This window comes from Panicum virgatum, chromosome 9N (genome assembly GCF_016808335.1).
Source record: "Panicum virgatum strain AP13 chromosome 9N, P.virgatum_v5, whole genome shotgun sequence".
Classification (NCBI taxonomy): Eukaryota; Viridiplantae; Streptophyta; class Magnoliopsida; order Poales; family Poaceae; genus Panicum; species Panicum virgatum.
Window position 1 is genome coordinate 21,553,755 of NC_053153.1, and position 16,925 is coordinate 21,570,679.

Below are 16,925 nucleotides of genomic sequence, written 5' to 3' on the forward strand. Positions count from 1 at the left end.
CGGTGTCGTCCAAGTCCATCCATCTGGGCCGTATCCCACCCGGCGCCACGTTGCTAATTTAGTTGGGCCGGAGAATTCATGGACTTGACCCAAGACCGAACAAGCCCCTGTCTAGGAATGGCAATGGGTACCTGAAATCCGAAACTCAATGAATTTTTGTTCCATTAGGGTACGGGTTTGGGTCAACTTTTAAACCCGTGGGTTTGTTAATGGGCACAAAGTCCTACTCGTTGGATTTATTGGCACGGATTTGTTCCTATAATATCCGAACTCGTGAACCCATGGGTTTTTTAAACCCGATCCAACATAAAATAATTGTCATTTTATTTTGTGAGATTATGACAAATTTGACATCTCTTTCCTTCAATTCTTATTTTAGTGACCCTTAAGTGGTGGGTATGGGTGTTGTGGCTTTTGCAGTTGTCATGTTTATATATGCATATGATTAATTTGTGACATTGTATGATGTTATGATCATTTAAATATAGAGCTTGTTATTTATATATTTATTTTCTTTTGTAATTTTTAGTAAACATATATTTCTTACTCATACTACGCTATAATGATGTTTACGATATTAAACTTATAGTAAAGTGTAGACCCACAAGTGATCCGTGGGTACCCGCTAACCCGATGGGTGTTGGTTTGGACAAAATTCAAAATTCGTCACGGGTATGAATTTTTTAATGGGTTCAAATATTTTTCATGAGTTTGGATTTGAGATGGCAAAACCCGATAGTTTTAAACCCGTTGCCATCCCTACCCCTGCCGTGTGGACCAAACGACCATGGTGCTCGCTAAACCGTACCAGTACATACAAAACCTTTCGAGTTTTGAACTCGAAGAAAGCCGAAAGGAATGCCGTGACTGTGAAGGAGGACGAGCTGCAAAAAGATAGGCACACACCAACCTGCTAATGGTTTTAAACCCAAACCGAATCCGCACCAACCCAAATTACCGTGGCTTGCTAAGCCCAAACCAAACCATCCATCGTTTTCCATCTCTAAACCAAACCGAATTAATCCATAAGCAAAAAATGAGGTCAAACCACACCAATCCAAAGTTTCAAACAGGTTAATTCATATCTCGCTTCAGAATCCTGCTGGCCTGTTTGATTGCGTGCTTTATTGCTGGGATCAGGTGCTTGACAGGGAGCTCCTTCCGCTCCACCGGGATGGCGAGCTCCTTCTGCTCCACCGGCGGGCCTCCAGCCCCATATCCCCTTCTTCTCCCCGGCCACGGACGACCTCGCGGTCACCGCGGCGAAGCTCTGGCTCTTTGACAGCAGCGCCACGCCCGCCGCGACGTCGTCGTCGTTCAAGTTCTTGTCCAGCTTGGGCCTCGACCGGAACGGAGTTACGGAGACATGGACAGGCAGCAGGAGAGCGGGCGCGCCTCTACGCGGGCGGCGTTAGCGCTGCCGGCATTGGCGTCGCCGGCCACGCGGGGGAGCGTGAGGGAGGCGGTGCGGCGCTTGGTGTGCGGCTGGTAGAGCGTGTGGCTGAGCGCGTCAATCTCTTGAGGGTCTGATCGTCGGACCTGCTATCCCCGGGCATGGCGATGCGGCAGCACTCGACCTCACTAGCGGCCGCTAGCAATCTAAGCTCGTCCACCTAAGAAGCAAGTGAAGTCTCCCAAGCGGATAAGTTAGGGAGAGGAGACGACGGCGCCGACCGTGCAGCCGCCACCGAGCGGATAAGGGCGACGATGGAATCGAACCAGTAGGGAACCAAGCCAGACTAGACCAATCCATTTTAATCCTCAATCCAAACCAAACCAGCCCAGTAGCTTTTTCAGCCCGGTTATTTCCAAATCAGATAGGCCCAAATAAACAAACCGAACCACAGACACCGGTTTTGATCCAAACTATTATCAGATTGAGGCACACATTGAGTCGTGCGCTTTAGCTTTATTTCATCATCAGGCAGCCTGCAGGGACATACGAGCTCAGCGCAACCGTGCGTAGGTGATCAGTTCGTGTTTTAATTCTTTTTATCCGCGTATCTATTGGAGTTCGAATATTCAATCATGCATAGCACTCTCTTTTTTTTCATTTTCTTTCTTTACGTCGTAGATGACGTGCTCGAGAGACTCCTACGACAAGTTTGTTATTCTCAAGATCTATTAGCTCAATCGGAATGCTCAAAAGGTCAGTGTGCGTGCGTTTATGTATGCATATATGTATTGTGTTTCGTTGAAAATTATAAATACATGAAAAAGTTTATTCAGAGTAAAATGTATAGAAAGAACAATGACATTACATAGTGTGCTTGGGGATATTCCAATAATTTCTTGAGTTGAAGATTGCTAACCACCTGTTTCACTGCACCAAGTGAATTCTCAATAATAGCTTTGGTGTGTTGGATGATAATTAGAGCAGTCTGGGCACTGCAAGTTTGTTTGTTTAGTTTGATTCGGTAGCTGTAGGGGTGAAAACGGGACGGGAACTCCGTATTTCATTTTACCCGATCATATACTATTTTCATCAGGAAAACAAGAAACCGGTCAGGAAACGGGAAGAAAGTCTCGGTTACAGGAACAGAAATGATTTTGCGTTTTTCCTACCGTTTCCTCGGATCCCGTTTTCCATTCAGGAATTACCGTTTTGTTCCTGTTTTAGTTCTCGTATTTTATATTTATTCAGTCAAGCCAACAGCCCACAAGTTTATGGAGGCCCAACCCCAATGGAGCTTGGCAGCGCATTTTGTAGCCGCTTATATAGCGAGTCCATTGCCGCACTCTCCTTTGCCTTCACGAGGTGGTACAAAACTAATGCTTCACCGATAAGAGCCGGTGCATATGTCTCTCTGCTCTCTGCTAAGTGGGCTGGATGGTGTGCTTGCTGCCGGGCCTGTCGAATTGAACAACAATCGAAGCCAAGCAGTAGTAGGATACCAGGGGCTAGGAGCATCGTGATTTGATCCAGATTTTTTATATATTAATTTTTTACTATTTAATTATTATCCTTGGTAGCTTTAAGTGAAAATGGACCCCAACCCTAGTCAGCGTCATTATACTTGGTTATTTAGTTATTTATTTTTTAGCCATGCATTTGGCGAAAGATAGTCTCGTTCTTTTTAGTTTTTACTATGGTTTGGCGTGAGCATAAAATGCCTTGTATGAACTATAGACATATAGTGTTCGATGAACATGTAAGTACTTGATCACATTGGTCTATGTTCAACTTAAAAACATATGTGACTATGTCGTTGTCATCATGTATGTATTTAGTGCTACTGCAATATCTACTACGTACTTGGCAATTCATAGTTATTTTCTTTATGTTGAGTTGAACGTATGAAGGGGTTATATGATTTGTTATTCCCGCTTCTAAGTACCGGTTCCCGACCATTATCGACATGTTTCCGATCGAATTGTATCGTTTCCGATATCCCGAATAACCGATTTCGTTTTCCCGACCGAGCATTCCCATTTCAGTTTCCGTTCCCGAATAAAAATATAAAAACGGAAGTGGTTGGGCAATTTTCCCGATCGATCCCGACCGTTTTCATCTCTAGGTAGCTGTGAGCTGTGCAGCCTGCATGTTGCTTGTCTTCTTTTGTTGGCTGCAGACATTCACTTGTGAATGATCGAGGCAGGGATTCTCTTTAATCTAAAAAAAATAAAAAATATAAGAAAAACAACACATATGAGAAAAAAGGATGAAGTAGGACAAAATGTAAAATATATAATTGACTCGTCTATTTTTCTTGCTTTGCTTCAACATATGTCATCCTTCAACAAAAATTTGTATACGTCGTCAAGAGCATTGTCTCTATGGGAGGTGATTCTCTAAGACAAGTGATTACATGGCTAACAGTGATTCTCCTTAATTTTCTAGCATAATCTTTTAAATTGGGATGGAGAATCAGTCAGAAATAGAAGATACTACTTTTTTGAACTCTCAGCCTCTTAATTCATCATAGAATTACTTTATAGAATCAACAGAAAATCACTTCTCTCTGAAAAACTGTTTTGACAGAAAATCAGGTTTAAAAACTCTGCCAAACGCATCTAAGTATATACATGGTTCTCCATGGTAAATTAGGAAAGGAACGCTTTTCATATTTATATCTGTTTCTCAAACATTCTCCGCTTTGTTTGTTTTGACTAGGGAAGATGTACGTGCCACAGTGTAGGGTCGAGATGGCGGACTAGAGGGGGGTGAATAGTCCTTTCTAAAATTAATTGCACCGGCTAACCGAAATTTATGCGGAATTGAAACTATTCGCTTAGCCAAGACTTCACCCCTCTAACTATAACTCAAAGACACCTCCAAAAGATCCTACACAAGACAAAAAGAGTGCCGGGCTAGGTAGAGCTCACCTACACAATTCTAGATTGCAAGGCCACACAAGCCTATGCAACTAGTACTTCACACACCGGGGAGCTCCTACACAATTCTAATGAGCAAAAGCACAAAGCCAACCTAAGCTCACTAGATGCACAATGGACAAGGTTACACAAACCAAATCCAAAGGCTCAAACTAACTTAGCTACACAAACTAAGTACGGCAACTAATTATACTACACAAGAAATGTAAGAAATAGCGGGCTAAGATATTTAGCGGAAGCCCTTCCAAAAAGCTAAAAGAGCTATAGCGGAAGCTAAATTATTTAGTGGAATAATAAAATAATCAATAATTACATACAAATTTAGAAGAATCATTGGTCTAACACTCTAAAATAGACTCAACACATATCTTGACTGTCCAACTGTGCCTCTACTGTTTTGTTTATGATCCACTCTAGTTATATTAATTCTTTATTTCTTTTGAATAAATTTTTAGCGGACATAGGGGACATTTATTACCGCTAAATCCTGTAAAACCTCCTTTAGCAGATATAGCAGACAAATATTGTATAGCGTAGCGGTAGGTCTTTTAAAAAACTAATAGCGGGCTATTTTATACATTGCACAAGATAATTAGCTACACTATGATCTCTATTTCTATGCTACACAAGCACGAAGATGATTAGCAAGCTACACAAGCTAACTAATCACTAGAGCAACTACACAAGCACAAGATATATATAAATGTAAATACAAGGCTTGTGATTTGGAGAATGTAAACCACCGAGAAGAGTAGACAAAGATGACACAGTGATTTTTATCCCGAGGTTCACTTGGTTGCCACCAAGTTAATCTCCGTTGAGACAAGCTCCAAGGTTGCCGCCGATCCTCTTGCTAGTGGTGACTCTCAAGTCACACTCTCCCACGTGGAGTGCTCACACCGAGCTCTAGCACATGATCCGGCCGGACCACTTATTGCTCTTCGCGTCTCGCTCAACTAAAGATGCTTTTCACGGCTCCCGCGGGGTGAGTACAATACCCCTCACAATCTCTTCTCCGAAGCACCGCACAATCTTCTTGCGGGCTTCACAACGGAGACACACCACCAAGCCGTCTAGGAGGTGACAACCTCCAAGAGTAACAAGCACTACCGGCTTGCAACACAATCACCTAGTGCCGACTCTTGCAATCTTTCAATTGCAAGCTCTAGAATCGCTTTATCACTTAGCGAATATGGTTTGCTCTAAGCACAAGTGAGTTGGAGGGATCTCAAGCACTCTCACACAAGGACACCAAGTCCCCAAGGTGCTCAGCAGCATCAAATGACCAGCCACACCCTCTATTTATAGAGAGAGGCCCCAAACTAGCCGTTACCTCAAAAACCTGTCAAAACAGAGCATTCGCGGACTATACGCCTCACAAAAACCGGACCGTCCGCAATTCAAACCCAACGGCTAGAAATGCAATGATTATGTGTCAGAGTCGATTGTTAGAGCCCTTCGCGGACTATCCGCGCCCTAGGGGCGGACCGTCCGACGTTCAGACACTCCGAACCACCAGAGATAAAATCGTCTCTGGTCATTTTCTCAAATGACCGGCGGACCGTCCGCGCCCCATGGGCGGACCCTCCGTAGTTCAACCTCAAATCCCACCAGAGACCCAATATGTCTCTGGTCATTTTTGTAAGTGACCGGCGGACCGTCCGCGCCCCTGAGCCGGACCGTCCACCGTTAAACCTTTCAGCCCTTGCCAGAGAAACAACCACTCTGGACGATTTCTTTAAAACACCTGCGGACTATCCGCGCCCCAAGGACGGACTGTCCGCAGCACGGCCTTCAAGCCCAAACAGAGCTGCAACCTCTCTGGACAAAAAGAATTATACTTGCGGACAGTCCGCCCAATCGGGCCGGACCGTCTGCCCGTCACTTCCTTTTCCCACAAGTTGATCAACATCAACTCCAACACTTTCTCCTTTGCAAATGTGCCAACAACACCAAGTGAACAACACCATGTGCATGTGTGTTAGCATTTTCACAATCATTTTCAAAAGATTTCACTTTATCTCATCACGCCACTCAATCCTAGCAACATCGCAATGTTAGATCGCTCAAGTGGCACTAGATGACCGATATGCAAACAAGATTGCCCCTCTTGATAGTACGGCCATCTATCCTAAATCCGGTCAAGCACTTCTCTACTCAACCTTAGACTAGTGAAATGAAATGTCCTACAAGTCATACCTTTGCCTTGCGCATTTCCATTTCATCTCCATTCATCAACTCCATCCTTCAAGTGTCGATGCAACCAATGCACCAACACAATCTTGAATGATATGATCCAATACATATCATCATATGACCTCTTTAGTCCATCGATCTTGACCTTGCCTGCTCTTTAACGTTGCCTCGGTCCATCGGCGCTGAGTCTTGCCCAAGCTTCACCGTCTTGCGGTCCATCGCTTCAAAGCCTTCACTTGCCCTTCTCCATTGCAACCGGTCCATCAAGCCAAGCCAAGCCTTGTCTTGATCTTCACCACCTTAGTCACATGACTCCATGTCATGAATCATATGCAATGAGTTCCTCCATCACACTATATGAGCATAGCATCAATCCTTTAGCCATTTCTCCTCCATGGCACATGTTGCTCATACTAGTGTCTTTGTGTGGACTAATCACATGTGTATCTCAACATGAACAGTTATTAGTCCACCTAAGTTGTCACTCAATTACCAAAATAAAACAAGGGCCTTTCAGTCTTCCCTTTTTTGGTAATTGATGACAATACTAATTTTTAAGTGATAAAAAGTTTCAAGTCAACTTTATACACAAGACATAAGGTAGACTTGGAATGGAACTTTGGAAGAACTTACTCATTTATCTTGAAAATTTCAGAATATGATATGAATAAATTCACCTAAGTTCGATGAATAGAGAGAACTCCCTCTTGATATGTGCTTATAAATTTGAATGAATACCAAGAGCACGTATTTATGAAATTTGAAAATTTTAACGGAGTTTCCCCTACAAATAGAAATCGAGGCATACAACATACAAGATATATATGATATAAGCTTGTAACGATTAGCACAACCTCATCAAACCACAAAGATGAACATAATCGATAAGAGTATCACAATCCAACGTAGTTCATCACGAATTACAAACCAAGTTCAAGTTCAAATCACAAACCAAGTCCACGCAAGACATAAAACATAGACGTGCAATGCAAGACAAAGTTCGACACAAATAACTCATGAGTGGCAAGCGGAAGCAAAAACAAAAGATCTCCATGCGAAGTCCATGAGCTCACCCTAGAACCATGCATCACTCCATGAGCTCCCCCTAGAACCATGTATCACTCCATGAGCTCCCCCTAGAACCATGTATCACTCCAAGCTCTTCTCATCCTTTGGCATCAATTTCCAAGAAGATCAATCCATCGGCGGTGGAGGCGGTGGCGGCGGGTAGAAGGGCTGATGTGGGTAGAACTCTGGAGGCGGCAATGGAGCCGGAAAGACCGAGTAGAAGTGGTCAGAAAACCCAGTGAAGTCAGCACTGAAAGTGTCAAACCGCTGCTCAAGCTGCTGCTTTATGGCCTCAAGCTGACCAAACTGCTCAGTAGAAGGCATATCCTCAAAGCGTGAGTCCAGGGCTGCTATGTCAGAGTGGAGACTCTCCTGAACCCCCTGCATCTGAGTCATCATGGGCTGGAACATCTGCTGCTGCATGTTCTGGAAGCCATGGTTCATCTGACTCTACATCTGGCTGGCCAAACCCTCAATCTGAGAAGACATGCTCTGCTGCATGGATGCAAAATACGAATCAAAGTAACCAGCTGAAGGTGCCCACTGTGGCTGCACTGGAGGTGGTGGATGCGGCATGGCATGTTGTGCTGCCTCTGCTCCCATGTGGCCCTCATCATCACTACCATCATCATCCTGATCATGCTGCTCCTCCTCCATATCATCTCCAGGGAAAGGAGTCAGTGGCCTCAAGAGAAAATCTGTGTCATTCTTGAAAGGCCTAAAAGGTATATGCCTACACTCACAAATGCCTCTGAAGCTGGTATTGGCCTTGATAATTGACATGATATATGGAGCAAAATACAAGTTCATCTCAAGACTAAGTCTCAGATCTACCAGCTGATCCATGATAAGAGCAACAATGTTGATTCTGTTTCCATTCATCACATGAGAGATCACATTCCAGTAGAGACCTCTGATCTTATCCTTATTTCCACTCTTAGGCATGAAAGTAACTCTTGCAATCTTGTTTATAACAGCTGGATGATGCCTAAGACCTTGAATGCCTCCAAACATTCTAGCTATCCCCACATTTGCAGGCTCATAGTAGATCGGATAATCATTCTCATCTAGTGGGTTTTTCAATACAACGTTCACACTTTGCTCACTTGTAATAAAATCATAATCCAACTGATTTGCAGTAGCAAACTGAGCAAAGCTAGCATATTATGTTCTCTTTCCAGTTGTCCACCAAATTGTTTCTTCTTCCATACTAATCTCTAGGGTGGCATAAAACTGACGAATGACAGTCTCATTCCAATCACATCTATGCTGAAAGAAATTGGCTAGACACATGTGCTCAAATCTGTCAACAAGTGCAGACATAACTGGCTGTGATCTCATGTATGCTAGGTCTATGGTCTGATGTTTGAATACATTTTTCTTAACTAGATGACCAAAGTAAGCATCTTGTTGTACCTCAGTTCTGAAGTACAGAACGTTGGTGTCCCGAGGCATGCTGAGCTGATTCACTGATCTTGCATTTGCACATGACTCAATCGTCCACTGTATGCTAGGAAGATCTAGCCCCATCAGGCCAGTGACACCATCATCTTCACCATCAACATCTTCCTCGGAAGAATCATCTCCTACACCACCCACTGAAGATGCTACAGCCAAGTCACTTGGGTCAGGAGCATAGTCAACATCATCTGAGTCATCACTGTCTCTTAGTCTCTTGGAGGACACGACCTTCTTGATCTTGGATGTAGTGGCCTTTTGTATCTTTCGAGATGGCCTGAGTTCAAGAATCAATTATAAGAAACAATCATGCAAGCGTAGTATCTCAGACAAGCCATATTGACACATCTTAGCACAAATCTGCAGGAAACTGCTCTGGCGGACCGTCCGCAGCCTGAGGGCGGACCGTCCGTGGGTTACAGAAACCCTACCGCGGACCGTCCGCAGTCAGGGGCGGACTGTCCGCGACCCATCTGTTTTGCGCAGTAACACAAGAATCGTCCCCAACTTTGATTCATCCATAATTTGAGTTTTGATTCAAATCTACCAACCAAATTTTAACCATAGTATCTCCTCATCACTAGGAACAAGATCCCCCAAATATTTTCATGAATCCATGGCCCAAAAACATATCAGAGCATCCCAAACCCTAGCCTCTTTTATGATGAAATCCAAGAACATAATGAGAGGAATCATTGAAATACCGAGAAGACATGATGGAGAGTTGCAAGAAGAGTCTGGGGATGTTCTTGGACCGTCCGGGAATCACGCCAAACACCCTTGACCTTGATGTCTCCCCCACGTGCTTGAGAGAGAAAGAGAGAAGCCTTTTGGGTGTTTGTGGTCAGTTTGGTGGGGAAGAGGAAAGAGACATCTCAATATAAGTCAAGTCTGGCCGACCCCACCTTTCTGCGCATAGGCGGACCGTCCGCGGTAATTGGCGGACCGTCCGCCAGTGCACACAGCGACCCAGTGTAACTGATCCATCGCGGACTGTCCGCGGACTAGTAGCGGATAGTCCGCAGTACATTGCTGCGGCTAGTTTCATCTCTGCAAAGCCTCTGGTGAAATTTGTCTCAACACAGGCGGATCGTCCGCGGACCCTTGGCGAACTGTTCGCGCTTCGCTCAGTGGACCCATCACCGGTGTATTCGAAGCTGACCGGTTGCACCGATGACCCGCGGACCGTCCGCGGTCCGTTGGCGGACCGTCCGCTTCATTCGATTTCAGCTGAGTCAGTCCTCTGGTGAAAAATCCCATGAACGGTGGACCGTCCGCCTCTAACCCGCAGACCGTCCGCGCTACCAAATTTCTGACAGCTCTGAATTTTGCCAACTTCTACAATTCCAACTTCAATTTTAGATCATTGCTCATATAAAATTCCTAAAATCTCAAAGATGGCATGAACATCATCCAAAGACTCATGTGAGTATGTAAGAACGAGAAATCGAAAATAAATCGAGTTAAATCAAGAAAACTCATAAATAGCCCAAAAATACCTCAAAAAAATTCAGAAATTTGAACCAAAGATTGCATAGGAGAACCAAATATCATGTGTACTAGTTTTCAAGCCACATTTATGAAGTCAATAACATTAACTCATTTTCCAATATGCAAAATGATTTTTCATCCAAAAGCAAGATTCAACACAAATAAGTTTACAAGCCAACAAATATATTCAATGAACCACCCACAATAAGATAATTGTGCTTATGTGTTGAAAGCACTTTGGACTTCATTAGCTTGACATGGCATTGGGATGAGAATAGCACTAGGCTTTAATTACTTGGCTCAATCATAAGATCAAAAATATGAATATCATTTGAATCAAGCCTCCAATGCCTTTGGTACCTACACACATTCATCCTCGTTTTGATGGTACCCAAACTAGGTTGGGTCCTCTCAAATTAGGAGCAACATACTTAAGCAATGCCTTAGTACAAATAGCGGGATGTTTTGCAATAGTAACAAATAAGGTACCATTACCATCCTTTCTAAGAATATTTGCATCAATTGAAATTGGCTTAGAATTGTTACCTAGGGAACATGAATTTGCCATGTGTCCCCTTTCCCAGCATAAGTAGCATCTTCTCTTTTGTTGAGCCTTTTCTTCCTTGCTCATTTGATGCTTCTCATTTCCTTGCTTCTCAATGTTTGCTTGATCCTTCTTCTCAAGCTTGTTTGGACAACCCGAAGCTAGGTGACCCAATGTTGCACAACTATAGCACTTGATGTGAGCAAACTCATTCATTTTTTTCTTGAATCTTGTTCTTGCTCATTATCTTGGCATCTGGGATATGCATTGGATGCCTTGCTCTTTTTCCACCCCTTCTTGTTCTCTTTTTCTTCATCTTTAAGTCATCAACTTGATCTTCATGATTAATCTTGACTTGATCTTGGGGTGTCTTCTTTTGCTCAACTTGTGACTTTGGTTGAGACTTCTCTTGTTGCTTCACCAATTACTTGGTTGGGCACATTGAGGTGAGGTGACCCCAATTGCGACACTTGAAGCATTTCACATGTTTAAACTTCTCTTCTTCCTTCTTTAACTTGAGCTTTTCTTTGTTGGGGCAACCATTTGCAAGATATCCCATCTCATGGCATTGAAAGCACATGAAATGAGAGAGCTTCATTTCTTCTTGCTTCTTCATCTTCTTATTATATTTCTTCTTGCCCCATTTCTTGTCTTTGACTTTGCACTTGTTGGAACCAATGACACTCATGTCACCGAAACTTCTTTGATTTTTGATTATGCTTTCAAGGGTGACTTTTGATTTTGTCCACCTCTCTATCTCGTTGCTCAAATACTTCACTTGACTTTTGAGCTTTTTGTTTTCTTCTACAATGTTAGTCTCATGTTGCATAGTAGAAGAAGAACAAGTATCTTTATGTGAAGAACATGGCATAGATAATAAACCATCACATGAGGTGGATACATGCTTCTTGCCTACATCACAAGGGTTAACAACATTTTGCAATTGATCATTTGACCCATGTGATGAGCTCTCACTAGTTTTAATTCCTTTATTAGAAAACTTGTTAGTGAGTAAAGCATGGTCTAGTACCAAATTTTCATGGGCAACACTAAGCTCCTCATAAGTCAATTTTAGCTCCTCATGTGAACAACTCATGACATAAAGTAGATGCTTTTGTTGTTCACATGTGTCTTTGAGAAAGGAGTTTTCTTTTTCCAATTTGATTGTTTTAGCTAACACTTTCTCAAATAGTTTGGTCATGCTAGCATATCTACTCAAAAGCTCCTCATACGAGTCAAGATCAATCACATCGCAATTTAATACCTTTGTGTCACCTTGTGACATGAAGCAATGTGGTGATGGAGATGAGCTTGATGTAGCAACATCATCTATGCCTAAACCAATTTGATCATCAAGTGTGCTTGGAGTAGAATCATCATTTGCAACACTTGAATCATCATCATCGATCATGTCAAGTGAACTTGTTGTAGATTGATCATCATCATCACTTGACCATGAGGTGGAGCAATCTTCCACAACCACCATGTCGTGGATGTGCTCATCATCCTCATGCACTTCCTCCTTGGTCTTATAATCATCATAATCATCGGAGGCCGCCCTATATTTCTCATTTAGATAACTCCAAATCTCATGGGCGGTTTCCTTGTCCATGATCTCACCAATAATGCAATTATGCAAAGATCTAAACAAGATGTTAGTAGCTTGGATGTCTAGATCTAGACATTTCTTTTGTGTTTGAGTTAGATTTCCTTCATCTAACCATATTTGAGGGCAAATAAATTTAAAATTGCATATCATCCAATTTTTCCACCGTGCAAAGTGTGTGCCATCAAAAATGTGTGGACACTCAACATCTAGCCCATAAGTCGCCATCCTCTCGGGTCGGTAAAGACCACAAATGAGAGACCTCGGCTCTGATACCACTTGTAGGGTCGAGATGGCGGACTAGAGGGGGGTGAATAGTCTTTTTTAAAACTAATTGCGCCGGCTAACCGAAACTTATGCGGAATTGAAACTATTCGCTTAGCAAAGACTTCACCCCTCTAACTATAACTCAAAGGCACCTCCAAAAGATCCTACACAAGACAAAAAAGAGTGCCGGGTTAGGTGGAGCTCACCTACACAATTCTAGACTGCAAGGTCACACAAGCCTATGCAACTAGTACTTCACACACCGGGGAGCTCCTACACAATTTTAATAAGCAAAAGCACAAAGCCAACCTAAGCTCACTAGATGCACAATGGACAAGGTTATACAACCCAAATCCAAAGCCTCAAACTAACTTAGCTACACAAACTAAGTACGACAACTAATTATACTATACAAGATAATTAACTACACTATGATCTTTACTTCTATGCTACACAAGCACGAAGATGATTAGCAAGCTACACAAGCTAACTAATCACTAGAGCAACTACACAAGCACAAGATATATATAAATGTAAATACAAGGCTTGTGATTTGGAGAATGAAACCACCGAGAAGAGTAGACAAAGATGACACAGTGATTTTTATCCCGAGGTTCACTTGGTTGCCACCAAACTAATCCCTGTTGAGACAAGCTCCAAGGTTGCCACCGATCCTCTTGCTAGTGGTGACTCTCAAGTCACACTCTCCCACGTGGAGTGCTCCCACCGAGCTCTAGCACATGATCCGGCCGGACCCCTTGTTGCTCTTCGTGTCTCGCTCAACTAAAGTTGCTCTTCGCGGCTCCCGCGGGGTGAGCACAATACTCCTCACAATCTCTTCTCCGGAGCACCGCACAATCCTCATGCGGGCTTCACAACGGAGACACACCACCAAGCCGTCTAGGAGGTGGCAACCTCCAAGAGTAACAAGCACTACCGGCTTGCAACACAATCACCAAATGCCAACCCTTGCAATCTCTCAATTGCAACGCTCTAGAATCGCTTTCTCACTTAGCAAATATAGTTTGCTCTAAGCACAAGTGAGTTGGAGGGCTCTCAAGCACTCTCACACAAGGACACCAAATCCCCAAGGTGCTCAGCAGCATCAAATGGCCGGCCACACCCTCTATTTATAGAGGGAGGCCCCAAACTAGCCGTTACCTCAAAAACCTGTCGAAACAGAGCATTCGCGGACTGTTCGCCTCACAAAAATCGGACCGTCCGCAATTCAAACCCAACGGCTAGAACTGCAATGATTATGTGTCAGAGTCGACCGTTAGAGCCCTTCGCAGACTGTCCGGGCGCTAGGGGCAGACCGTCCGCCGTTCAGACACTCCGAACCACCAGAGACAAAATCGTCTTTGGTCATTTTCTCAAATGACCGGCGGACTGTCCGCGCCCCATGGGCGGACCGTCCGCAGTTCAGCCTCAAATCCCACCAGAGACCCAAGACGTCTCTGGTCATTTTTGTAAGTGACCGGCGGACCGTCCGCGCCTCTGGGCCGGACCGTCCGCCGTTAAACATTTCAGCCCTTGCCAAAGAAACAACCTCTCTGGACGATTTCTTTAAAACACCTGCGGACTGTCCGCGCCCCAAGGGCGGACTGTCCGCAGCACGGCCTTCAAGCCCAAACAGAGCTGCAACCTCTCTGGACAAAAAGAATTATACTTGCGGACTGTCCGCCCAACCGGGCCGGACCGTCCGCCCATCACTTCTTTTTCCCACAAGTTGATCAACATCTACATCAACTCCAACACTTTCTCCTTTGCAAATGTGCCAACAACACCAAGTGAACAACACCATGTGCGTGTGTGTTAGCATTTTCACAATCATTTTCAAAGGATTTCACTTGATCTCACCACGTCACTCAATTCTAGTAATATCGCAATGTTAGATCGCTCAAGTGGCACTAGATGACCGATATGCAAACAAGATTGCCCCTCTTGATAGTACGGCCATCTATCCTAAATCCGGTCAAGCACTTCTCTACTCAACCTTAGACTAGTGAAATGAAATGCCCTACAAGTCATACATTTGCCTTGCGCATTTCCATTTCATCTCCATTCATCAACTCCATCCTCCAAGTGTCGATGCAACCAATGCACCAACACAATCTTGAATGATACGATCCAATACATATCATCATATGACCTCTTTAGTCCATCGATCTTGACCTTGCCCGCTCTTTAACGTTGCCTCGGTCCATCGGCGCCAAGTCTTGCCCAAGCTTCACCGCCTCGCGGTCCATCACTTCAAAGCCTTGACTTGCCCTTCTCCATTGCGACCGGTCCATCAAGCCAAGCCTTGTCTTGATCTTCACCACCTTACTCATATGACTCCATGTATGTCATGACTCATATGCAATGAGTTCCTCCATCACACTATATGAGCATAGCATCAACCCTTAGCCATTTCTCCTCCATGGCACATGTTGGTCATACTAGTGTCTTTGTATGGACTAATCACCTGTGTATCTCAACATGAACACTTATTAGTCCACCTAAGTTATCACTCAATTACCAAAACCAAACAAGGGCCTTTCACACAGGCACATATTTATTTTTTCTTCCATCAAGCAATGATGTTATTTATTTTTTTCCAAAAATAATACACATCTTTTTTTCTTCCTAAAACAATGGTGTCAATTAATATCCTTCCAAAACCATCAAGCAATAATGCCATTTATTTTTCTTCTAAAAATAATACACGTCTTTCTTTTCCTTCCATAAACAATGATGTCAATTATGATCCTTCTAAAAGAAAAAATGACGTGAATTATGGGTTAACGTATGTGCAAAGAAAAGTATGTGCAAAGAAAAGTATGTGTATACTGAAGGAAACTAATATGTGGGTACAAGAAGTGGGTATACAAAATTGCTGGTATAAAGAGTAATAGGATTTTGGTGGAAAACATCGACAAAATCAATCTCCCCCTCCCTTTCGTCAAGCCTTTTAGCCTGACAAGTGAGGCCTCCATGAGGGGTACGGTGGGCGTAATCTTGGTGAGAAATATTTTCAATTATTTTAACTTTTATAGTATAGAAAAGAGTGGGGCCATAGGTTTCTACTGATGGCTTTATTATTCTGTCAGATGATGGCCGATCTGTAGGGTTTCACACAATGAAATGAAAAAAAAAACGCTAAAGCACATCATGTAGTGTGTTTGGATTTTTCTCAATCTCAATAATGTTGAGGTTGCTAACCACGCACTCCGCGTGGTCTGGTCGCCGGGTTTTGTTGTTAGTCCCAGTGGCGAAGCCAGCTCGAGAATTCACCTAGGGCGGACTCATACTCTAAGATCCGCTGGCAGCCGGCGCAGCCGGCGGGAGGCGCCCTGCAGGCGGGCGCGGCTGGCCGGTGGCGCTGAGACGGGCTGCAGGTGTGCGTGGCCGACGTGAGGTGCGCGTGGTCGGTGAGAGGCGCTTAGGGGCGAGGGCTGAGGGGCTGCAGGCGCGGCCGGCGGGAGGTGCAGAGGTGGCCGGTGGGGCGAGGCTACGGGTGGGGCGCGCGCCCCGAGCAACCCTATCGGCCGCGCTGGGCTGAAGCCTAAAGAGGCTGCGGTCCACTGCCCACGAGGACATGAAGTGACAAAATGTCGACGGCTCGACGCGGTCGCCTCTCGCTGTCGTCCTCACATCCGGGACACCTCGAGCACTGCCGCGCCGCCATGCGCCAATGCCGGGGTTCCGAACCTGGGATATTCTCTCTCGGCCGAGGGGAGCTAGGGTGGACGCCCTAGCTTGCTCTAGTGGTGGCTCCGCCCCTGGTCACGACTACGTAGCCAACGTAGTACTTTATTTCCTTTATACCGCAGCCAATGTGGTATATAAGAGACTAAAAGGTTTCTACTCCCTCCATCCTGAATTATTAGTCATTTTGATTTTTTTAGATATATAATTTTCGTTATGCATCTAGATATATATTATATACAATATTAAAATCAATTTATCTAACAAAAT